Here is a 26,713-nt window from a genome sequence, read left to right on the forward strand (position 1 = left end):
AGAGATTACCCTGGCAGGGTTTTGTGGTGTTGTGGTTGCTGTTCTGAAGGCTGGGTAATTTGCTGCAAACAATGGTTTGTTTGAGGTTGCGCGGTTGTTTGAAGGCCAGTAGTGGGGGTGTGGGGATGACCTTGGCAAGATGTCCATCCTCGCTGATGATGTGTTGGAGGCTGCAAAGAAGATGTCGTAGTTTCTCCGCCCCAGGAAAGTACTGGACGACGAAGGGTACTCTGTCAGTGGTGTCCCGTGTTTGTCTTCTGAGGAGGTCGGTGCGGTTTTTTGCTGTGGCGCGGTGGAACTGTCGATCAATGAGTCGAGCGCCATATCCCGTTCGTACGAGGGCATCTTTCAGCATCTGTAGGTGTCTGTTGCGCTCCTCCTTGTCTGAGCAGATCCTGTGTATACGGAGGGCTTGTCCATAGGGGATGACTGTGTCTATATAAACATTTCTGGAACAAGCCTTTCCATTCACCTGAAGAAGGAGCCGTGCTCCGAAAGCTCGTGTTTGAAACAAACCTGTTGGACTTTAACCTGGTGTTGTAAGACTTCTTACTGTGCTCACCCCAGTCCAACGCCGGCATCTCCACATCAAAGAAAAGTACAACACAGGAACAGCCCTCCAAGCCGGTGCCGACCATGCTGCCCGACTAAACTAAAATCTTCGACACTTCCTGGGTCCGTATCCCTCTATTCCCATCCTATTCATGTATTTGTCAAGATGCCCCTTAAACGTCACTATCGTCCCTGCTTCCACCACCTCCTCCGGCAGCGAGTTCCAGGCACCCACTACCCTCTGTGTAAAAAACTCACCTCGTACATCTCCTCGAAACCTTGCCCCTCGCACCTTAAACCTATGCCCCCTAGTAATTGACCCCTCTACCCTGGGAAAAAGCCTCTGACTATCCACCCTGTCTATGCCCTTCATAAATTTGTAGACCTCTATCAGGCCGCCCCTCAACCTCCATTGTTCCAGTGAGAACAAACCGAGTTTATTCAACCGCTCCTCATAGCTAATGCCCTCCATACCAGGCAGCATCCTGGTAAATCTCTTCTGCACCCTCTCTAAAGCCTCCACATCCTTCTGGTAGTGTGGCGACCAGAATTGAACACTATACTCCAAGTGTGGCCTAACTAAGGTTCTATACAGCTGCAACATGACTTGCCAATTCTTATACTCAATGCCCCAGCCAATGAAGGCAAGCATACCGTATGCCTTCTTGACTACCTTCTCCACCTGTGTTGCCCCTTTCAGTGACCTGTGGACCTGTACACCAAGATCTCTCTGACTGTCAATACTCTTGAGGGTTCTACCATTCACTGTATATTTCCTACCTGCATTAGACCTTCCAAAATCCTCACATTTGTCCGGATTAAACTCCATCTGCCACCTCTCCGCCCAAGTCTCGAAATGATCTAAATCCTGCTGTATCCTCTGACAGTCCTCATCACTATCCGCAATTCCACCAACCTTTGTGTCGTCTGCAAACTTACTAACCAGACCAATTACATTTTCCTCCAAATCATTTATAAATACTATGAACAGCAAAGGTTCCAGCACTGATCCCTGCGGAACACCACTGGTCACAACCCTCCAATCAGAAAAGCACCCTTCCATTGCTAGTCTCTGCCTTCTATGACCGAGCCAGTTCTGTATCCACCTTGCCAGCTCACCCCTGATCCCATGTGACTTCACCTTTTGTACCAGTCTGCCACGAGGGACCTTGTCAAAGGCCTTACTGAAGTCCAGATAGACAACGTCCACTGCCCTACCTGTATCAATCATCTTTGTGACCTCTTCGAAAAACTCTAACAAGTTAGTGAGACACGACCTCCCCTTCACAAAACCATGCTGCCTCTCACTAATACAGCCATTTGCTTCTAAATGGGAGTAGATCCTGTCTCGAAGAATTCTCTCCAGTAATTTCCCTACCAGTGACGTAAGGCTCACCGGCCTGTAGTTCCCTGGATTGCCCTTGCTACCCTTCTTAAACAAAGGAACAAAATTGTCTATTCTCCTTTCCTCCGGGACATCACCTGAAGACAGTGAAGGTCCAAAGGTTTCTGTAATGGCGTCAGCAATTTCCTCTCTAGCCTCCTTCAGTATTCTGGTGTTGGGGAATCCCATCCGGCCCTGGGGACTTATCTACCTTAATATTTTTCAAGACCCCCAACACCTCATCTTTTTGGATCTCAATGTGACCCAGGCTATCTACACACCCTTCTCCAGACTCAACGTACACCAATTCCTTCTCTTTGGTGAATACTGATGCAAAGTATTCATTTAGTACCTCGCCCATTTCCACTGGCTCCACACATAGATTCCCTTGCCTATCCTTCAGTGGGCCAACCCTTTTCCTGGCTACCCTCTTGCTTTTTATGTACATGTAAAAGCCTTGGGATTTTCCTTAACCCTATTTGCCAATGATTTTCCATGACCCCTTCTAGCCCTCCTGACTCTTTGCTTAAGTTCCTTCCTACTTTCTTTATATTCCACACAGGCTTCGTCTGTTCCCAGCCTTCTAGCCCTGAAAAATGCCTCCTTTTTCTTTTTGACGAGGCCGACAATATCTCTCGTTATCCAAGGTTCCTGAAATTTGCCGTATTTATCCTTCTTCCTCACAGGAACGTGCCGGTCCTGAATTCCTTTCAACTGACATCCGCCCCCAATCTAGGTTTGTCAGTTCCCACCTAATATCGTTATAATTAGCCTTCCCCAATTTAGCACATTCACCCTAGGACCACTCTTATCCTTGTCCACCAGCACTTTAAAACTTACTGAATTGTGGTCACTGTTCCCGAAATGGTCCCCTACTGAAACGTCTACCACCTGGCCAGGCTCATTCCCCAATACCAGGTCTAGTACAGCCCCTTCCCTAGTTGGACTGTCCACATATTGTTTTAAGAAGCCCTCCTGGATGCTCCTTACAAACTCTGCCCCGTCTAAGCCCCTAGCACTAAGTGAGTCCCAGTCACTATTGGGGAAGTTGAAGTCTCCCATCACAACAACCCTGTTGTTTTTACTCTTTTCCAAAATCTGTCCACCTATTTGCTCCTCTATCTCCCGCTGGCTGTTGGGGGTTGTAGTAAACCCCCAACATTGTGACTGCACCCTTCTTATTCCTGATCTCTACCCATATAGCCTCGCTGCCCTCTGAGGTGTCCTCCCGTAGTACAGCTGTGATATTCTCCCTAACCAGTAGCGCAACTCCGCCACCCCTTTTACATCCCCTTCTATCCCGCCTGAAACATCTAAATCCGGGAACGTTTAGCTGCCAATCCTGACCTTCCCTCAACCAGGTCTCTGTAATGGCAACAACATCATAGTTCCAAGTACTAATCCAAGCTCTAAGTTCATCTGCCTTACCCGTAATACTTCTTGCATTAAAACATATGCACTTCAGGCCACCAGACCCGCTGTTTTCAGCAATATCTCCCTGTCTGCTCTGCCTCAGAGCCATACTGGCCCTATTCCCTAGTTCACCCTCAATGCTTTCACTTTCTGACCTATTGCTCCAGTACCCACCTCCCTGCCATACTAGTTTAAACCCTCCTGTGTGACACTAGCAAACCTCGCGGCCAGGGAGAGAGGTGTGAAGAAGGAAGAAGGGAGGTGTGAAGAGAGAAATGTTTACGAGAGCTGTTGAGAGCTGCTGTCGATGTTTCCACAGAGTCAGCACTTCACGATCTGGTCTGAGAAGAGTGGTAAGAAGTCTGTTGAATTGTTAAAGTTAAACTTTCGCCGCCTGCTGTTAATTACTGCTAATTACTGTTAATTGATACTTTGCTTTTTATCTTTCTGACTTATTACCTTTTTTATGGTTAATAAACTTTCTGATTTCATCATTTAAAGTGTTCTTTCTTGCCAGAGAGTCGTAGAGGTCTACAGTTCAGTAAATGCCCTTCGGCGCCAGTAAAAAAATACCACCCAACTATTTTACTCCAATTTTCCCATGTGCGCCTTGGCATCACAAGTGTACATCTAAATATTTCTTAAATGTTGCGAGGGTCTCTGCCTTTGCCACCCTTTTAGGCAGTGAGTTCTAGACTCCCACCACCCTCTGGATGAAAATGTTTTTCCTCACATCTTCTCTAAACGTCCTTGTGGTGGTATGATTAACATAGCTGCCTGCCATTGGTGCAGAACACCGGCTTACCATTGGCCCTAGTCGGTCATGTGCCTCTCGACCGATTGGTTGAGACCAGTCATGTGACAGCTCCCCGATTGGTCGAGAGGCTGAGTTAACCCCGCCTCCAGGGCGGGGTATAAATACCCAGTACTCCCGGCTGTCGTCCATTTACTGTAGTCAACCGCAGGGCTAACATCTTGCTGATTAAAGCCATACTTTTGTACAGCAACTCGTCTCGCGTTCAATTGATGGTACATCAGTCCTGCCCCCTACCTTAAATCTATGCCCCCTGGTCATTGATCCCTCCACCAAGGGAAAAGGTTTGTTCCTGTCGACTCTATCTATGCCCCTCATAATTTTATACATCTCAATCCTCAATCAATCTCAATGAATTCTCCTTCAGTGTACCAAACAGGTGCCGGAGTGTGGCGACTAGGGGATTTTCACAATAACTTCATTGCAGTTTTAAGGTAAGCCTGCTTGTGACACTAATAGAAAGAAAGAAAGACTGATGTCCCCCTTCTGTCTACTGCACTCCAAGGAAGTCAACCCGAGTCTATCCAATCTCTCTTCATAACAAACACTCTCCAGCCCAGGCAACATCCTGTAAAATCTCCTCTGTACCCTTTCAAGTGCTATCACATTCCTCCTATAATGTGGATTCCAGAACTGCAGACGATACTCCAGTTGTGGCCTAACCAACATTTTATACGTACCCTGCTCTTCACCTCTATGCCTCAGCTAATAAAGGCAAGTATACCATATGCCTTCTTAACCACTCTTTCCACCTTCTCTGCTACCTTAAGGGACTGGTGTACATGCACACCAAGGTCCCTCTGATCCTTGGTGCTTTCCAGGGTCTTACCGTCCATCATGTATCCCGCATGCCTTGTTTGCCCTGCCCAAGTGCATCAACCTCACGCTTACCCAGATTGAATTCCATTTTCCACTGATCAGCATATCTGACCAGCCAGTCATCTGTAATCTAAGGCTATCCTCCTCACTGTTTATCACCCCGTTAATTTTCGTATCATCTGCAAATTTACTGATCACCCCTCCTACAATCATATCTAAATAATTTGTTCTTTCAAGGTGAGAGGGGGAAAGTTTAAGGGAGATGTGCGTGGAAAGTTTTTTACGCAGAGGGTGGTGGGTGCCTGGAACGCTTTACCAGCGGAGGTGGTAGAGGCGGGCACGATAGCATCATTTAAGAGGCATCTAGACAGGTATATAAACGGGCGGCAACAGAGGGAAGTAGACCTTAGAAACTAGGAGACAGATTTAGATAAAGGATCTGGATCGGCGCAGGCTGGGAGGGCCGAAGGGCCTGCTCCTGTGCTGTAATTTTCTTTGTTCTTTGTTCTTTGTACAAACAGCAAAATCCCAACACTGTTCCCTGCAGGACCCCACTAAACACAGGCTAGAAAAACACCCCTCGACCATCGCCCTCTGCTTCCTGCCACTCAACCAATTCTGGATCCAATTTTCCAAATTTCCTTGGATCCTGTGAGCTCCTACCTTGGCTACCAGTCTCCCAAGTGGGACCTTATCAAAAGTCTTGCTGAAGTCCAAGTAGACCACGCCAAATGCATTTTCCTCATCTACACACCTGTTCCCCCCTTCAAAACATTTAACCAAATCGGTCAGACATGATCTCCCCTTAACAAAACAATGCTGATTGTTGTTGATTAATCCCTGCCTCTCCAAATACAGATGAATTCTGTCTCTCAGAATTGCCGCCAATAGTTTTCCACCACTGATGTCAGAATGACTGGCCTGTACCTCCATGGTTTATCCCTTCTTGAATAATGGTACCGCATTGGCTACCCTTCAATCCTCCAACAGCTCTCCTGTGGCCAGAGTGAAATTGAAAATTATTGCCAGAGCCCCTGTTATTTCCTCCCGTGCCTCACTCAGCAGCCTGGGATACATTTCTTCTGGCGCTGGAGATTTATCTACTTTAAAGCCTCCCAGACTAATCCGAACCTCCTCTCTGTCCCTGTTAATATGGTTAAGGCTTTAGATTCCCGTATCAGCCTCCCCGGACAGGCGCCGGAATGTGGCGACTAGGGACTTTTCACAGTAACTTCATTGAAGCCTACTCGTGACAATAAGCGATTTTCATTTCAGAATCTGATGTGGCTTGTGATTGGAGGATGTTGCAAACAAGTGAAACCCATAAACCTTAGTTTAGATAAAGAAAAAGAAAAAAAAACACATGTTATCTTACACTAGCCATTAGCAATCTTCATGTCTGTTAAGGTGTGATTATTATTATTTGTTTTTTCTTTATTCACTTTTACAGGATATGGGCTTCACTGGCTCAGCCAACATTTGCTGTCCATCCCTAATTGCACATGAGAAGGTGGTGACGAGCTGCCTTCTTGAACTGTTGCAGTCGCAAAATTATACAGTAAGAAGTCTTATAACACCAGGTTAAAGTCCAACAGGTTTGTTTCAAACACGAGCTTTCGGAGCGCAGCTCCTTCCTCAGGTGAATGCAACAAACTTGTTGGACTTTAACCTGGTGTTGTAAGACTTCTTACTGTGCTCACCCCAGTCCAACGCCGGCATCTCCACATCGTAAAATTATACAGCACAGGAAGAGGCCATTTGGCCCATCGGGCCTCTGCTGGCTGTTTGTGCTGGCTATCCAATTATCCCACTCCCCTCCCTGCTCTTTCCCCATTGTACTGTAACCATTTCCCCTTCAACTACTTATCCAATTCCCTTTTTGAAAGGTCCTACTAAATCTGCTACTACTGCCCTTTCAGTCAACACGTTCCAGATCACAACATCTTGCAGCATAAAGGATTTCTCCTCAGCTCCCCCTCACTGCCTCCTGGGTGACAGAACAGGGGGATTAAATAGCAAAGTGAGGTGTAACACGTGAACTGTTACGAAGCTTCAAACCTGAATAGAATAAACAATTTAGCACTGGCAAAGGTATAGGACTACTAAATTCTCAAACTAATTTTATTGAATGATCCTCCAAAATCAGAAGGATATGAATAGCACACTGCTGGCTGAATAACAGGCAAATAGCCCGTCGATTAAAAACTAAACTTACAATCTGATTGCTTGCAAGTCTGTTGTGTCCTCCGTCCCAGACAGAAGTCAGGAAAAATATAATTATATGTACATTCACCAAACTGGGTAGGTTGCACATTTTCTTGTTGTTTTCAAAATGAACAGTGGTTGGGCTGACAAAATATCTGCAGCTGGCCTCATGCTGGCTTCTGAAAGTTTCTCAGGGGTTTGAAAGAGAACAAAGGCTAACACCTCACATCCTCTAGAATGTAACACACTCCTTGCATCGTAGATATAAATATCACAGCCCCGTCCACACAATGGATTGACAGATGAGATGTTTTCCCCAGTTAGCTATGGACAAAAGCAGCTGGTTGTGACTTCTAGCCTCCAATGCGGTGCTAATAGTCATCCCGTTACCTGCTCCAAAACACAATGGGCTTCAAGCAGGACCTCGTTAACAGAGTTGCTCAACCCGAAACTACCCTGTCACGTGATTGAAACTTGAGCTACACAAAATCCTTTAATTATACAGCTTTTGAATGTTATCCTCAGTTACTGTTTAACCTCAGAAGAGAAGAAGGACACCAGGCAAGCAGTTTGTCTCTGTCCACCACTTACCATTGCACGGGTAAAGTAGAAAGAACCCATATCCAGGTTTTAAATTGTCTGGCCCTTATCTACGCTGTGAACTACTGAAATGTTTGAACTACTGTATTTGTGTCTTTAAGACTAGTTCATCTGTAAGCGGTTTCTCCAATCATGGAACGCGTCACTTCTGGCAAGGCGGATCACCCTGAAACATTAAGCCTGCTACACTCTGAAGGGCTACACCATTGGACTTCTGATTCTGGACTGTAGACTCACATAAAACTATAACTCTTATTTATCTTGCCCTAAGCCCTTTCTTCCTCTTATCCCTCATGGATTGGATGAGTGCAAAAGGGAAGTACGTTGCAAAACCTCTTTCCCGTGTTTGGTGTGTGCAAAATAAACTAACCTCTTATTTTACCTTAACTTAAGTTTGCTGTGGGATTATTAAGAGAGGATTGGATCATGTCAAACTGACGGGCTGCACGGTAGCACAGTGGTTAACGCAGTTGCTTCACAGCTCCAGGATCCCAGGTGCGATTCCCGGCTTGGGTCACTGTCTGTGCGGAGACTGCACGTTCTCCCCGTGTCTGGGTGGGTTTCCTCTCAGTGCCCCGGTTTCCTCCCACAATCCAAAGATGTGCAGGTTAGGTGGATTGCCATGCTAAATTGCCCTTAGGTTAGGTGGGTTACTGGGTTACGGGGATGGGTTGAAGGTGTGGTCTTAAGTGGGTGCTCTTTCCAAGAGCCAGTGCAGACTAGATGGGCTGAATGGCCTCTTTCTGCACTGTAAATTCTATGATTCTGTGATTCTATAAAAACGTACACTGCCACTTATAAAGGGTGAAATCAGAAATAAATCACAAATACTTTTCTGTTCATGGACAGGTAGAAGGCATGGGAGGAGAAATCAGGGCTGTTTAAATTAATCCTCTCCTGTCCATAACATTTAACAAGTACCCCACCGTATCTGAATCCTCCAAAACTACAGGACACTGGCCTCTTTCACACAACTCCCTGTCTTGCTTTAAACTAGGAAATCAAAGGTTTACATAGCTGGGATGATGCCCACAAAGCTGAATCTTCCACACAGTCCCCAGCCTAGCCGGTCCCTTCTTGTCTCCGGAATGCTGTTGCGACGCACAGGTGAAAAGTTGTGACTTCTGTCGTGTTGGCCAACATCCGACTGTACAATGAGGAAAAAAGGAAGGTGGTGTCTTTCTTCTCCCTCCTCTGCACATGTTTTCAGAACCTGTGGAGATCGTGGATTGGTTACTCCCTCCATGCTCAGCTCTACGAGTGGTCAAGGGTAATAATCACCCCTCATGGACTGATCCAGTCCGTGTTTTTGGGATCTTGGATTCATGTCGCATTACATCCACTCCCCACCATCTGGCCTGGACTTGCAAAATTCCACCAACTGTTCTGGCTTGAGACTATTCACACCTCTTTAACCTGTGATTATCCCTCTCTCTGGATCTGTAATGATTTGATTACCTGCAAATTCTCGCATTCCAAGCATTGTCCGGCATCGCTGACTTTGTCTATATAAATGTTTCTGGATCATACCTCTCCCTTCTCGCATTCCAAGCATTGTCCGGCATCGCTGACTTTGTCTATATAAATGTTTCTGGATCATACCTCTCCAGTCACCTGAGGAAGGAGCTGCGCTCCGAAAGCTCGTGTTTGAAACAAACCTGTTGGACTTTAACCTGGTGTTGTAAGACTTCTTACAGTTTTTATACCATTGGACCATTTGCAACACGAATTATAGGCTTTTGGTCATTTTAATATCCGGTCTTAGGAATGCAGTGCACTCGGGGCACAGGGCATTCTTCACTCATGTTTGCTTGCAAGGGTGAATTGGTCATTATTATTGCCATTGCTGTCTTTCATTCCCTTAACCCTTGTTTTCCCACAAAGATCAAGCTGACAAATTCAACAGTGGCCAAGTTGTATCGTGCCTTGTGTATCTTCTCATCGCATAACGGGCAGAGCTGTAGTCATACTATGCAGCTGAAAATTGAACAGTTACATCATCAATTCAATCAGTTCAGTCAAAGTTTCCACAGTGGGTGTTGATAAACCCAGTCCAGTTCCTGCATTAATGCAGCTTAACCAGATGGGTCCAGGGACTGGTTCCTGTATTGAAGATTGTCAACTAGCTAGTGGGGTGACACGGTGGCACAGTAATTAGCACTGCTGCCTCACAGTTCCAGGGACCCGGGTTCAATTCTAACCTCGGGTGACTGTCTGTGTGGAGTTTGCGCTTTCTCCCCATGTCTGTGTGGGTTTCCTCCGGGTGCTCAGGTTTCCTCCCACAGTTTAAAGATGTGAAGGTTAGGTAGACTGGCCAAAAGGGTCAGATGGGGTTACGGGGATAGGGTGGAGGTATGAACTTAAGTAGGCTGCTCTTAATGGGGACCAGTGCAGACTTGATGCGCTGAATAGCCTCCTTCTGCACTGTGTAGCCATTTGAGATGGCCACCTGCAAACGACCATGGGAATTATAGCCAACCCAGGACTCAGACAGATACAGAGCTTCTGTGTATTTGAAACACAGGTAGCTAGACCTGATCGAAACCCCTGCTCGTTTGCATTTCAATGGCTCGTTCCCCAGAACAATAGGACTCCAATCAAGAAACCGGTACAGCCACAGACTGATCGGCGCCACTCCCTTTACTCAAATATCCCAATGGCCAAGGTCAATGACCGCTAAGGATCCGCCCAGCCACCAAGGCACCCGCCCCTTTATTGGCCAAAATCGAAGGCAGTGATCGAAGCCTGTCGAATTATTGGGTCCAAGATTAAGGACCGCCCCAAAGAGCGCGAAATCCCAGAGGGATAAAAGGGGACACAGCCATGTGTTCTGTCTCTTTTGGACCCGGCCTGTGACAGCCCAACTGCAACATAACGCCCAGACAGACAAGTTCAAGACCAACGATCGCTACCTGACGGATGAGCACAGCAGAGACAGAGCCACTTCTTCAAACCAGCCACGTGAGATCAAGATAAAGGCCTTATCCACTTGCACAGTGCCGGTCGCCTGAAGTTAAGTATAGGTTATTGTAGTCGATAGGTGTAGTTTAACTTGTAGTATATTGTGCTTGCATGTCGAAGTAACCCTTGTGTGTAAATAAACCATCTTTGAACTTGAACTGACTAACTGGGTGTGTGGTCATTTGACCGATATACGGGAAAGCCTTGTTGTTCAGTAAAAGAAATAGAAACACCCACAGTATTGGCAACGCTGTTGGGACATAACATCATATCATAAAAAGAGCCTCAGTATCATATTGGCGACTCTAAAGAGCAACATTATTGGTGACGCTGGTGAGATAGTATTCTATTAAATTGGCAACAACTGTAAACTCTATGAATTTATGAGAGTGTGTGAGCTAGTAATTATAGAAGCCCCAGCTAATGATAGATTATAGGTTCAAATCCTGCTACTACTGGAGCATCTAATAGAATTTAAATTCAATAAGTTAATTAAAAATATTCAATTTATTTATAAATCTAGAATCAAATGCTAATCTTGGCAATGGTCACCATCAAACTTTCATTGTATGTTGTAGAAACCCACCTGGTTCACGGATGTCCTTTAGGGAAGAAAATCTGCCATCCTTACCCAGTATGGCCCACCTGTGATTCCAGGTCCACAGCAATGTGGTTCACGCCTAAATTCTTTCAAGGGGAATGAGGGATGCACGATGCCCCACATCTCGTGAGAGACAAAATTGTAAAGCCAGGTTCCGCCAGAAGATGGCGCTGCTGTCCAACTGAACTGACCAATAGAAAGTGAGCAACGGCACCACCAGCTGAACAAAGACTGGCATTGCAGGAAGACCTTGGGGCAACTTTGAGGAAAAGATTTGAAGAAAAGCTGTTTAATCCGAGGATTTGGGGAATTGTTTCCTGAGGTTAAGATGGGCAGAACAGGGTGATTTTATTCAGTCGTTCCTCCCCCTTGATGTGTGAATAGTGATTCCCAAGTCCCTGTACCTTGTTCGCAGGCTGGTGAAGGTTTCCCATTCTGAAGGCCCTCGTGAATCATCTTGCTGTGATCCTTCCTACCAAAGGCTATGTGGTGTGTAAACACAGTGATTACATGGTCAACTCTGCAGCCGCCAGATTGCATTAAAATATTTCCATGCAAGCTGATTGGTCAGTGTCTGCATTGGCGTTCAGCGTTATTCAAATGTTATTAAACAAGAACAATACGATCTGATCCACTATCACCGAGTATCTGATTGAGCATTAAAATATTATCGCATCCAATCAGAACAATGGGCATATTCTTCAAATTAGAGTCAAATAGTTCGGATGTGATGCAGGAAGCACTTCATCAGACAAAGGGTGATGGAAAACAGGAATCCTCTCCCCCACAAGTCTGGTCAATTGAAAACTTTCAAAGTTGGAGCGATAGCTTTTTGTTGGCTAGGTTAATTGTGGAATATGAAAGAAAGGAGGTTAGATTGAGCTAATTTACCGGTCAGCCGTAGAACCATAGAAATCCTACAGTGGAGAAGGAGTCTGCATCGACCCTCTGAAAGAGCACCCTACCTAGGCCCCCTCCCCCACCCTATCCCCATAACCCCATTTAACCTCCACATCTTTGACTGTGCGAGGAAACCGGAGCACCCGGAGGAAACCCATGCAGACACGGAGAGAACGTACAAACTCCACACAGGCAGTTACCCAAGGCCAGAATTGAATCCGGGTCCCTGACGCTGTGAGGAAGCAGTGCTAACCACTGTGCCACCCCATGGTCTAAGTGTAGAGCGGAACAGGTTCAAGGAGCTGAATGCTCCTTTTCCATGTTCCTAAATCTGACTATGGATAAAGATCAAAGACGTGGTAATATATCTGAGGTACAAACCAGCCCTGATCGAAATGAAGACCACCACCTTCAGGTTCCCTTCCAAGCCACACACCATCCTGACTTGAAAATATATCACCGTTCCTTCACTGTCGCTGTGTCAAGATCCTGGAACAGCACAGTGAGTCTACCTACACCACATGGACTGTAGCGGTTCAAGAAGGCAGCTCACTTACTTAAGGGCAATTAGGAATAGGCAATAAATGCTGGCCTTGCTCTTGGTACCCACATCCCATGAACAAATTAGCAAAAAAAAAGTAGGAGGCAAATAATCCCATCACGATCCATCACCATTATTCCCTGCAACGTGAATACGTGGAAACTTGTTATTGTATTCTAGTGCAGGAAGTCGTCCCATAATTGAAGCCCAAAGGTTTACCAAACATATTTTCATTAAGATGTGGCCAGTCCCTGTAACTGAGGGGGTCAAACTGTGACGTAACATTGCAAGTCTCAACCCCACAATGTGAATCTAGGCAAATGTTCTGAGAATTTTCCAACTAACAGGATTTGACAAGTCATCTTTGCGGGAATCTGTACTGAGGCCTCCACTTCTCACTATATTTCTTTAGTGAGCGAGATGAAGGAATCGAGAACTTTACATGCAAGTTGGCTGATGCCCTAAAACAGATGGTACAGTATGTAGCATAGTAGGGATTGGAAAGCTGCAAAGGAACATTGATAGACTGAGCGGGGAATGCAGCAGTAGATCAAGTTCAATGTGGAAAAGTGCAAAGTCACCCACTTTTGGTCCTTAGAAACATCGATCAGAATATTATCTAAATAGAGTGAAGCTGGGAACTGATGGACAAGTCTAAAAGTAATTTATATGTTAGCTTTTATCTGTAAAGGATTTACATATTTTTGAATGCTGGACCACAGTTGTGCAATGCTCTGGTTTAGACCACATCTGGAGGATTGAGATGAGTCCTGGACTCCACATTCCAAGAATGGATATATCTCCATGAGTCAAATCCCAGGGGACCCACCCTCCAAATTGTTACAGCTGAGTTTCATAATAGTCAAGGAGGCCCACTTTCCAAGAATGCGTCTCTATGTAAGCTTATATCTCTACAAATGTGGTCTGTGTCAACAACAACTGTTTCCAATCACAGCAAAGCAGCGAATGTGTGAATGCGTCTTGATTAACATTGTTCATGGCTTAGAATGATCTGACCTTGATAAAGTCTGGGGTTTTGCATTGGAACATGTTGGGCGTTAGCTCCAGAAAATCTCGGTATTTTTCTACTTAGCGTGCTATTTTCATACATGTGCAAAGCAGTCCACCATGTCGCCAATGCAGTTAAACGTGTTTTTGATGTTTTCATGCTGCAATGTGAAATCCGGAGAATCTCCAGGGGCCGGACATGTGCAGAAACAGCCGATGCCTGCTTGGAACACCCAGTCTCTGAGTGCCTAATCTGGAATTACCAGTGTGAAAGTTTGGCTTCACGTGGCCTTTTTCCATTGGATTTGGATTGGATTGGATTGGATTTGTTTATTGTCACATGGATTGTTGGTTACCTGCTCGAACCGAGCATAGAATGCATTAAGTTCATCGGGGAGGGGTGCGCTGCTGCCAGAGATACTGCTCGGCTTCGCTTTGTAGCCCGTCACGTTGTTTAGTCCTTGCCACAACCGCCGAGAGTCTGTCTGTGACTCTAGCTTAGTTTGATATTCTATCTTGGCATCTCGGATAGCTTTGCGGAGGTCGTACCTAGATTTCTTGTATAGGACAGGGTCGTCTGCCTCGAACGCCTCAGATCTGTCCTTCAGTAGGGAGTCAATCTCGTGGTTGAGCCATGGTTTCCGGTTGGGGAACGCACGTACTGCTTTCTTTGGCACGCAGTCGTCCACACATTTGCTATTCTGCTGGAGGGAATGACATAAGTGGAACTTAACTGGAATTTTTTGCCATCTGAATTTGACTAAACAAGATTTCACTGTATTGCTCTTGGAGGGTGTGCAGTGTAAATTCACCAGATTGAGAAGGGGATCAGAGAGTTAAATTATCAGGCCATGTTGACAGACTAAGATTGTATTCCCTCAGGTATAGAAGTGTTGATCTCGTTGAGGTGTCTAAGATCTAAGCATCATGTGTCATGTTAGATTAGAGATGGTGAAATCCCAGGGTGCGTCTCCTGGGATTTGACTCATGGAGATTGGATTGGATTGGATTTGTTTATTGTCACGTGTACCGAGGTACAGTGAAAAGTATTTTTCTGCAAGCAGCTCAACAGATCATTAAGTACATAGGAAGAAAAGGGAATAAAATAAAATACATAATAGGGCAACACAAGGTATACAATGTAACTACATAAGCACCGGCATCAGATGAAGCATACAGGGTTGTAGTGATAATGAGGTCAGTCCATCAGAGGGTCATTTAGGAGTCTGGTAACAGCGGGGAAGAAGCTGTTTTGAGTCTGTTCATGCGTGTTCTCAAACTTCTGTATCTCCTGCCTGATGGAAGAAGTTGGAAGAGTGAGTAAGCTGGGTGGGAGGGGTCTTTGATTATGCTGCCCGCTTTCCCCAGGCAGTGGAAGGTGTAGTTGGAGTCAATGGATGGGAGGCAGGTTCGTGTGATGGACTGAAATCCCAGGGTTGATCCCCTGGGATTTGACTCACGGAGGTTGGATTGGATGGGTGAGATATATCCATTCTGAGAATGTGGTGTCCAGGACTGATCTCAATCCTCCAGATGTGGTCTAAACCAGAGCATTGCACAACTGTGGTCCAGCATTCAAAAATATGTAAATCCTTGACAGATAAAAGCTAACATATAAATTACTTTTAGACGTGTCCATCAGTTCCCAGCTTTACTCTATTTCGATAATAATTTAGATAACCCCATGCTGGAAGTCCAGAATAATGGGCAAATTCATCAAATTAAGGTTAGGTTTCACAGAGGTGATGTCAAGGAGCATTTCACCACACAAAGGGAAGCAGAAATCCGGAACACTTCTACCCGAAAAAGGGGGATTTTTGCCTAGGTTAGTTGAAAAATCTGAACCATTAGCATGCAAGATTCATGTTAATTTAGGTTATTGTGAGATAGGACAGCAAGGTGCATCAATTGAGTTAAGATAAGATCAGCACAATCCAATTGTTTCTAATTGTATAATTGAAACTTGCTTCTATGTTCTAAAGTTTATCAAGCCAAATAGATCAAAGGCAGGGTCCCATATTTGAGTTTACAGATCAGCCATAATCTAAATAAATGCTGAAATATGTCTGGGAACTGAATGGCTTCCTGTAAATTTATACAACTACTTTACATCAGTGGCAGGAGGCAAATCATCCCATCGCTACCTATCACCCACTCTCCCTGTTCTCTGGCGTATGATCACAGGGGAACCTGTTATTGCATTCTACCGCAGTGCGTCATTGCGTCCTAAAGGAAGCTCAAGGATTTGCCGGAGACATTTTCATTAAGGTGTGGCCAGCCCCTGTAAATGAGGGGCCAAACCATCACACCACATCGCAAGTCGCACCCTCACAATGAGTATGACAGTGAAATCAGACATCACAATGCATTTGTAAACTGGGTCAATTCCAGACAGGAGGCTGCACATTCAGTTCAAATGAAGGAATTGAAGATGCACTGATAGTTATGTTGGAGGTGAAAATATTCACACAAAGGCCTGAGTATAAGTTAAAAAAAGCAGTTTATTATGTCTGAATTCTGGGAGAGAAGGCCTGAGACTGCAGCCACCTGGGTTGGCCACTTCCCGACATTAAAATGGAGATCCGCCAAGCCAGACTCCTCGGCGCCAGCGGGAGCCAAGACAAAGGAAGGCCAACGGACACTTAGGAACCACCCAGCGATCAGGGAACAGCCCCAGTATTGGGGAAATCAAATCAATTGATTGGAACATGGTCCAATCAATTGGAACCAGGAACGGGGTCCGCCCAAAAAGGCGCGAAGCCCCTGGGGACTATAAAATAGAGTCCCCAAGTTCAGTTCGATCTTCTTGGCACTTGGCTCTCAGCGAGGAGAGACCAGCCTAACAGCTTCTTGGCAGCTCTCAAAGAACTCTTGACCGTGACTCTTAACTCGGAGTGACTTGCCTAGCAGCTGCACCAACCAAGTAAGTGTCCAGCCAACGCACGCTACGAGATAGGCGCTCCTAACCATAAGTCCATACCAGCTGGAAGCCTGCAGACTCAGGATCGAACGAGAGGCCAATTGTTCCCCTAACCTAGTGGGTCCCTTTTCCAAAGCTAAGTATTGGTCTGTTAGTGTTAGAAATAGTCTAGTGAGTAGTATTTTATGCATGAGTAGTGATTGACTGTGTGTATAATAAATGTGTTTTGATTTGAACCTTACTAACTGGTGTATTGAGTTATTGATCAGCACTTGAACTTGAACCTCGTGGTGGTATCATAAAGATACCTGGCGACTGTAGAGCAAGGTGATTAAACAGAGCAGATTAAGTGTAAAGCACACTTAGCAACATTTAGCAACAAGACTCCGCAGCCTATTGACAGCATCTTTTCCCACTTGAGCTAAAGCTCACACAGGTTAATATACAGATTCAAGGGGCGGAATTAGTTGCATTGTCATTTACATACAATCAATCAACTGTATTCATGTTACAATTCATTACATGCAGTCAATCAATTTTCCTAGCATCTCAGTTATCAAGTACAGAGTTTTAAAAAATTTGTTTTATCCAAGCAAGTACAGATGACTGAGTTAAATTCAATACAAATTTCAACTCTTGACATTTTCTTCAAGTTAAAATATATGATACAGACAAATTGAAAATGAATAAAATAGCTTCTTCAGAGCAAAGTGCAGAAAATAGTTAAAGACAGGAAGTAAAGGTGATTCCGGAATAATTTGCTCATAATCGGTACCTATTTTTAAGGTTTTTGCTATTGCTAATGTTCTGTCCCCTTTCTGTCTGTGATTGGGTCCTAATAATTATAGTTCATTTTAGCCGACAGAAATGACTGTCTATCAAATTTTCAGCATGGGGTGGACTGCGTCATTTTACTCACAACACTCTTCTCAGTTCTCATGAACTAGGACTTTGCCCAGATGCATATAGTAATAATTATGTAACAAATGCGTGTGTTTGGAGTTTTAATTTGATCATTCTCAGGGTATTCAGCAGTTTTCACTGCTTGCCTGTTTGAACTGTGTGACCTTAGTGAAGCCATTTTGAGCCTAAATCACTTTAAAAAGCCATTTTGAGTATGAAGCATTTCTTCCTTATAAACTTATTTTATATCAAAACTAGATTGCTATCTGACAGTGCCACAACATATGGTATAGGTCTTGCAGCTTAAGGATTGATCTAGTTGACGTGTTTCAGATTTGAGCCTATCATGATAAATGAAATGAAATTAAAATCGCTTATTGTCACGAGTAGGCTTCAATGAATTTACTGTGAGAAACCTCTAGTCGCTACATTCCGGTGCCTGTCCGGGGATCGAACCGTGCTGCTGGCCTGCTTTAAAAGCCAGGGATTTAGCCCAGTGAGCTAAACCAGCACCACTAATATGTACATTAGATAGGGACAAATGATTTCCTGCAGTGAAGGAGTCCAGAACCTTGGGCATGGACTGCAGTGGTTCAGCTCCACCACCTTCTCAAGGGCAATTAGGGATGGGCAATAAATGCTGGCCTAGCCAGTAATGCCAACATCCCATGAATGAATTAAAACAAATCATATGGAGTCAGACTGTTTGGGCTTAATGTCAGGAAACATTTCATTACACCAATGGTAATGGAAAACAGGAATTATCTCCCTAGAAACCATGACATCACAAAGCAAGTCTCTGTCATAATATGCACTCATGCACATAATGAGATACAGACAGGCAGTGACAGACACCCAGTACAGCCAATCAACACACAGGATAGAACACAACCAATCACCAGGCAGAACACTAGAAGGTGGTCTCCCACTATAAAATACACGAGGCATCAGCACACTGCCTCTTTCCACTGGTGACAATTGTAGTGACAGTCAGGGTGTACATATCAGTTAGCACCTTCTACACGTGGCTCAGAGCTAGTCTGGTCTTGTTAGTTATAGTAAGCCCACTTAGATTAGTAGAGTGTCAAACCCACAGTGAACGGTGTGCACTGCTGAACAAGTTAAATAAAGCGTATTGAACTAACATCAAAGTTTGGAGTCTACTTTCAAGTACAACTGCATCCAGTTGCAGCCCGTGTTACCCCAGGGTGATTAACACGACAGCCTCAATCGCACAATGTGTATCACAGTGAAATCAGACATCACAATACACTTGTAAACTGGGTGAATTTGAGGCAGGAAAGGAGACTTCACAATCGTTTGAGTGAAGAAACTGCACCAAATGTTTAGAAATGGTTGATCTATCTAGGAGTAAATGTTGTCCATTAGAATATCTGAATAATATTACTTTTTGAAGGGAGTGCAGTATCATCATCAATCAGTGGATTCAATGGAATGTTGCAGACAAAGGTTTGTCTTGTGTTATAATTTGTGAAGGACAGAACAAAATGTAATAATGCTATACAGTGGAGTGCAAATTATATGTGCTGTAACGAGTAAACGCCATCGCTGATAGGTAGTCAGATGCCGAGAGGCTGAATTCTGATGGTGAATTGGCCCCACCCTCAGAACCCTCGAAGACCCTGACTGACCATCTCGCTGCCTGCCTGGGTTTGCTGCTAATGTGGCAATACATGCAGCGAATTAACATCATCGTTAGGTCTTCCATGGCATTGCACATCGATAGCAAATTAACTCATCATGACTTTGTGAAAGAGTGATTAACCTAGCAAAGGGATGTGAAGAGGTCGCTAACATGGCGTAGAGGAGAGGGTGCCTATAGATGTTGTTAATTTGAACATCCAGAGGCATTTTATATGGCTCCGCCCAGGAGATTATAATAAAAATTGGAGTGGTTGGAACTGGAGGTAGCCTTGTGACATGGGTTGGTAATTAGTTGGTTGATAGGGGACAAGCGTTGGATAAGTCTTTTCTCAGGTTGACAGAATGTGACAAGTCATAGTCCCAGGAATCGGTAAAGGAGAGCCTCAGCTTTTCAATGGGTGAAGTGAAGGAATAATCTAATAACAATAATCTTCATTAGTGTCACAAATAGGCTTACATTAACACTGCAATGAAGTTACTGTGAAAAGCCCCTAGTCGCCACATTCCGGCGCCTGTTCGGATACACAGAGGGAGAATTCAGAATGTCCAATTCACCTAACAAGCAAGTCTTTAGGGACTAAAGGGTGCTATATCCAGGTTTGTAGACAGGACTAAGACAAGTGGTGTGCAGTAAGTAGTGTAGAGGCGATTGGAAAGTTGTGAAGGAACATTGATAGACTTGAGTGAGAAATACAGCAGCAGATTGTATTCAATGTGAGGAAGTGTCAAGGCCTTAGAAGGGCAAATCTCTTTTTTATTTGTTCATGGGATGTGGGTGTCGCTGGCTGGGCCAGCATTTCTTACCCATCCCCGAGGACATTGAAGAGTCGAACACATTGCTGTGGATCTGGAGTCGCATGTAGGCCAGACCAGGTAAGGACAACAGACTTAAAGAACACTAGCTGGATTCATTGAAAATATGAGAAATTACACTGCTAGGTTTATGTTAGTTAGGTTGTCATGAGATAGTAAAGCAAAGTGTGTGGATTGAATTAAGGTACAGATCATCATGATCTAATTGTTTCTAATTGTCTAATTGAAACTCTTGTTTCTGTGTTCTAAAGTTTATCAAGGCAAATAGATTAAAGGCAGGGTAATATATTTGAGTTTACAGATCAGCCATAATCTAAATAAATGGTGAAACATGTCTCGGAGCTGAATGACGATCTGTTGCTGTAAATATATACAACTACAGTAGTCCCCCGTTATAACGCGGGTGTTCGGGTCCAAGACAGCCACCCGCGTTGTAACCGAGCCGCGGATATCCAAGATGGCGGATATCGAAATGAATGAACGAGAGGAAACATCGCTGACTGTGCTGAACATTGCTGAATGGAAGGGCGTTTTAAATAAAAAACAGCAAAGTTCGTTCAAGTCTTAAATCAAGTTTTAAATGTATTAAAATATATACAATAATATACAGTATACATACAATAATATACTTAAAATTGTACTTACACGCATATTTTTAAAATCATTTTAAAAAGTCTGTGAGTTTCCTCTGGCACATCCCCTTCCTCATCTTGACTTGTGCTTGTCTCTGGAGGTTCTTCAGGTGCAGGATGTATATCGGGTCGAAGTCTTGCTGCTCTGTGTATGCTATGAGCCACTTCAGGTGCGTGATGGCATCCGAGTGGCTCTTTGCCACTGTGGGCTGCGGTTCTTCTTCTTCTTCTGCCTCCTCTTGGGTGACCTGGTCGATGATCTCCTCCTCTGTGAATGTTTCTGCGGGTGCCATGTCATCCTCTGCTGCTGCCCACCTGTCCACCCAATCCTGGAGTGTTAGGTTCTCATCCAGTTGGTCCTCTAGCCTCTCCTCAGCTGCCCTGATCTCTGCTTCAGTAAAGCCTACGAAATCCTCTTCATCCGGGTAATGTTGGGGTCGTGGGAGTGCTGCTCCTAGGGCCTTGTTCCAGCAGTTGGCGATGGTCTTCTCTGTCACAGCTCCCCAGGCCTTCCCTGCCAGATAACAGGCATCCTTGATGGTGATGGCTTTCAGGTAATCTGGGACAGTGAGAGGAGAGTCTATCATTTCCAGGATCAGTTCCTTTTTGTACACAGACTTGAAGGTCTGAATGATGCCAGCATCACATGGCTGGATCTTGCTGGTGGTGTTCTTTGGGAGATAGAGCACTTGGATCTGCCCATCCCTGGTCTTGAGAACATCTCCCTGAGGGTGGGCTGAGCAGTTGTCCAGTAGGAATGTGGCCTTCTGCGGTAAGTTGCGGGCTCTAAGGTGGTCCCTGACACTGGGTACGAAGAACTTGAAGAACCACTCCTCAAATAAGAAAGCTGTCATCCAGGCTTTGCCAGAGTTCCGGTAGGTAATGGGTAGGTTCTCCATGTTGATGTGGTGAAAGCATCTAGGAAACTTGAATTTGCCCACAATCAATGGCTTCAGCTTGTGTGTTCCCGTGGCATTGCTGGCAAACAGGATGGTGAGCCTGTTCTTGGCTTGCTTGTACCCCAGAGTCTTGTGGGCATCATCCTTGACAGCTAGGGTCTTGTCAGGCAGCATCTTCCAGTAAAGCCCTGACTCATCTGCATTGTAGAGTTGCTCTAGGGTCAGCTCCTCTTGCACCATGTAGTTCTTGAGGATGTCGGGAAAGGCTGCTGCTGCTCCTGAGTCGGCGGATCTCTGTTCACCACTGATGGTAACTGCACCTATCCCATGTCTTTTCTGGAACCGATGGAGCCAACCCTTGCTGGCTACGAAATTGCTGTCCTCTGGGTGGAGCTGGTGATGGAACTTCTCAGCCTGAGTCCTGATGATAGGTCCAGATAGGGGGGTGCCACCAGACTGTTCCTGGACAAACCAGGTGAACACAGCCTTCTCTAAGTTACTGTCACTAGCGTTCCTTGCCTTTTTCCTGCTAAGCCCTTCACTCTGAGAAACTGTCCCAACATATGCTCTTAAATTGGGCTCATCTTTCACCCACCCACGGAGGGTTGACTCTGGTACACCAGTCTCTCTGGATAATTTTGCCTTCGTTTCCCCGTTTCGAAGCCGGTCTATCAAATGTATCTTTTGACTCACTGAGTAAGACTTGCGCTTAAACATTTTGAACGACAGCAACTGAACTCGAACTCGAAGATACCTGCACTGGAAAAGGTATCCCTTTTATGGCTGTGTAACTGGGCTAATCGGTCGCGGCTACTCATCGCGGCTAATCGTTCTACAGTACAAGACAGTGATCATCGCTGCTAATCGGTCTAATCATCGCGGGTAATCATCGCTGCTAATCGGTCTAATCATCGCGGGTAATCATCGCTGCTAATCGTTCTAATCATCGCGGGTAATAATCGCTACTAATCGGTCTAATCATCGCGGGTAATCATCGCTGCTAATCGGTCTAATCATTGCGGCTCAAAAAGGTGCTGTTTCAAAAAGAGTTTAAAATGAGTCAAGTAAGTTGGGGTCCATAAACCCCCCCCCCCGTATATCGCGAACCGCGGTATTGCGGGGCGCGTTATAACGGGGGACTACTGTACTTAACATCAATGGCAAGAGGCAAAGAATCCCATTGCTGCCCATCAGCTGCTCTCCCTGTTCTCTGGGATGTGCTCACAGGGGAACCTGTGTTTTAGCACAGCAAGTCATTGCATTGCGGTCCCCGAAATGAAGCCCAAGGATTTGCTAAAACACAATTTCATCCAAGTTATGTTGTCAGCCCATATAACAGCGGTTAAACCGTGACATCATAGTGCAGGACCAATAGATCTCCCGAGGTTTCCCCATTTCAGGGTAGGTGATGGTGGTGTCTCTGACTTTGTCTATATAAATGTTTCTGGATCATACCTCTCCATTTACCTGAGGAAGGAGCTGTGCTCCGAAAGCTCGTGTTTGAAACAAACCTATTGGACTTTAACCTGGTGTTGTAAGACTTCTTACTGAGATTTCCCCACAGCAGGGTGTAGTAATCCATGGGAGGCAGGAGTTCCGTCACCACACCAATATTTATTTACAATAACGATATTACAGGAGCAGCTACAAAACAGTCCTGCTAGCAGTCCAGTCAACTTAAGACCCTCACAAAGCCTACACAGGTGATCATATGGGCCCTCTCAATGAGCTATCATTGAGGGAGCTCATACTCCAATTGGCCAATCAATAAAGCCAATTGGAGTTCATTACACAGGGGAACAGCTAATTCAGCTCCACACTGATGAGGAACGAGGGGAGAAGCAGCACCAACACCAACAGCCCCAGCAGCAGCTGGAGGAAAACCAGCAGCAGCACCAGCTGCCTTCTCCTCAGCTACATGGCGCTCCGCACAGCAGAGGGGCTGGACACAGATCAAACTGGTTGGAGGCAAGACCCCCATAATACGGTGTACAGGCATGGGGCCAGCTATTGCGACCTGTGGGACCACCAGAGCCAAGTAATTGCGCTTATTCTGGAGGCTCGGTTGCTGACATCAGCAGCCTCCTGGAACAAGAGCTCTGTCCCAGTGAACCCCTTGGCAGCACTTTCAGTGGTCATCAAGGTTCCTGTGAGGGATTGCCCCCCCCCCCATCCTCTGTTGTTTCCTGCCTTTTGGATTCTCTGTGGAAGAGAATTGCGAGATACTCTCCACTAAGTAAAGTCGCCATAGTTCCAGATGACCATGCTTTCCCCCTTTGAGGGGGGGAGTTGCCTGGTGGTGATTTAATCTGAGCATCACTGCACTTCAGGCAAGGGGCAAGGTGGAGAAGGCATGACCTGCCAAACTGGGACTGCAGTAAGTCAGCTCTTTCGATCTGGGGGGGGGGAGCAAATCCAAGCAATTAAACTTAATCAGGATGATGGAACCATCAATTCAGCAAACACGTGTAGTTGGATCTGAACAGAGGCTTTAATACACTTACAACAGAGCCAGCCTATTCGTCGTTGAACTCCAGATGAAATGGCAGGCTGGCTCTAAGGCACTGATCTTTATACATCGGTACCAGGGGGAGGAGTCCTGGGCGGAGCCAAGGGAGGAGCCCAGTACAAACTCTCGCGTACTCCCAGAGAGACTCCCCCTGGTGGTTGGAAAGTGCAACTGCACTTACAATGGTGGATAGTGCACATATATACACGGAGTTATATTGGCAACTATATACAGCATTGATCTTACAACGGGTAGATAACGAACATATATACATGGAGTGATATTGGCAACTATATATAGTGTGAATCACATTCACCACACAGGAGCCTCGGGTTCCCATGGTAGGCCGTTGCTGATATCTGCAGCCTCCTGAAACAAGAGCTCTGTCCCAGTGGCATTGCCAGTGCTCATGAATGTGACTGTGAAGGGTTAGTCCCTGAATCACTGCCTCATCCTGCGGTTCGGCACTCTGTTCTGGAAGATGGATAATTCTGAGTATCCTCACGGGGGATGGTTCTCTAGGTTTGAGGGGCGACACTGCTGCTATTCACTTCCTTGGTCATTTTCCTCTACCCCTGCTTGGTTTGATGAGCTGGCCTCATCCTCTCATCCTAGTCTAATCTCACCTGATTTCAGTCCCTCCGACCTCACAGGAGAAGCTTCAGCTGTGAGTTTGATAACCAGTAGGGCAGCCTTTCCTGTTCTCCTCACCAGTCTTGTGGTTGTTGCTGAAGCCTTAGGAATCAGGAATCAATGTGCAGAGCGACCATTCTTACCTCTGACAGGGTCAGATGTTGTCCGGGTGCTGCGGGTGTCAACGACCATCTGCCATAAGGACCTGAGCCTCATGGGAAATACTTCCTTTGACAGTTAAATCAGGTTATCCCTTTCCAAATGCGGAAACAGGACACACAAATGCAGTTTGTCTTTGGAAAAGTGACCGTTAAAATTGCCAATCAGTCACCTTCAGAGGCTTTCATGTCAGGTCATTGCTGACATCTGCAGCACCCCCCCCCCCCAACCCCCCGGAACAAGAGCTTCTGTCCTCGAGGACCACACCACCTTGAATTTCAATGTTCATGTGAGGGATAGCCTCCCCAGTCCTTGGCCTTCTCCTGCAGGTCTGCGCGGTCCCCTCCTCCCCCTGCCACCTCAGAGAACCATTGCCAGGTGTGAGGGGCACTCCACTCCTGCTGCTCGATACTGAGACCACATCCATCCCTTCCCATGCTTGGGTTGAAAGGCTGCGTTCTCCTTCTGTCCTTAACCGTAGAATCATAGAATCCTTACAGTGCAGAAGGCAGCCATTCGGCCCATCAAGTCTGCACCGGCTCTTGGAAAGAGAACCCTACCCAAGCACACACCTCCACCCTATTCCCGTAACCCCACCCCACCTTTTGGACACTAAGGGCAATTTAGCATGGCCAGTCCACATAACCTGCACATTTTTGGACTATGGGAGGAAACCGGAGCACCCGGAGGAAACCCACGCAGACACAGGGAGAACGTGCTTAACTCTATACCGTCAGTCAAGGTCGGAATCAAACCCGGGTCCCTAGCTTTGTGAGGTAGCAGTGCTGCCCATAATGAATATTACCTCATTTCAGCCAGTCATACCTCACAGCAGCACTTCTGGCTAACTGCTGGACATCTGGTAAGTGGCCTTCCCAGTTCTCCCCATTCCGGTGGGTGCTGAATCCTTGGGAATCAATGTGCAGAGTGGACACTCTAACCTCTGGCAGGTTGAAATTTTCTCCAGATGCTGTAGATGGCAGCGATGTCCTACTATGAAAGCCAGAACCTCCTGAGAAATCCTTCCCTCGACATATTCATCGTGCCTTGCTACCCGCCAATTCTGATTGATTGGCAGGTGCTGAAGCAAGATGCTCATGCCGTGCAAGAGCTGGGGAGTCACGGTAAAATCCACTGCTGAATCAAGCGGGTTACCTGTTGGTGACCTCCCCACCATGTGTAGTTCCGTAAAGATAAAATATCACCCATTGCTATTTGAAAAATGGAATGAAGCTCCTGCTCCCTCATTTAGATGGAGTGGGGATCAAATCAGCAGCTCTGTAATCCACCATGGCCACGGGATGACTGATACCCACTGAGGGAGTCCAGATACTGCAAAATATTACAGCAGAAGGTGGTTCTAGTTAATAATTTATTGACCTCCCCACCCTCCCCCAACTTGCTCTCTGACACCCCTGGCTTTGCGGGCAGTCTGACCACTCTTGGTGTCAAGGGCAGTTCCTGCTTCAAATGGACAATTGATCTGTTATTCACAACCAAGGTGAATTGCTTGAAATCAGATCTTACCAGTGCCTGAATAAATGGCATACAAAGAACAAAACAAAGAAACTTACAGTACAGGAACAGGCCCTTCGGCCCTCCCAGCCTTCGCGTTCCAGATCCTTTATCTAAAGCTGTCGCCTATTTTCCAAGGATCTACTTCCCTCTGTTCCCCGCCCATTCATATATGTGTCTACATGCATCTTAAATGATGGTATCGTGCCCGCCTCTACCCCCTCCGCTGGCAAAGCGTTCCAGGCACCCACCACCCTCTGCGTAAAA

The sequence above is a fragment of the Scyliorhinus canicula genome, chromosome 14 (genome assembly GCF_902713615.1).
Source record: "Scyliorhinus canicula chromosome 14, sScyCan1.1, whole genome shotgun sequence".
Lineage (NCBI taxonomy): Eukaryota > Metazoa > Chordata > Chondrichthyes > Carcharhiniformes > Scyliorhinidae > Scyliorhinus > Scyliorhinus canicula.